The following is a 247-nucleotide window of genomic DNA, read 5'->3' as shown; positions in this document are numbered from 1 at the left end:
AAAGGCATTTTGGAATGAACTACAATGGGCTGAAACGTTTCCACTCTTTGTGAAACTACAAATAAGGTAGCAAGGTTAGATGGTCTTGCAAAATTTAAAAGTATTGTAAATGGCTACAAGACTCTGTCTTCTTCAGCTTAAAAACTGTGCATGCTACTCCCCCTTTCAAACCTTTCATTGTAACTACTTAATTCCACTATGCAGCTGCACAATACGTCAGCTATCAAATTAATGAAAAGGCAAACAA

The sequence above is a fragment of the Chiloscyllium plagiosum genome, unplaced genomic scaffold (genome assembly GCF_037043375.1).
Source record: "Chiloscyllium plagiosum isolate Xiang-an unplaced genomic scaffold, Cpla_swu_hap1 HiC_scaffold_43, whole genome shotgun sequence".
In the NCBI taxonomy this organism is placed as follows: domain Eukaryota; kingdom Metazoa; phylum Chordata; class Chondrichthyes; order Orectolobiformes; family Hemiscylliidae; genus Chiloscyllium; species Chiloscyllium plagiosum.
Note: the sequence above shows the minus strand (reverse complement) of the source record.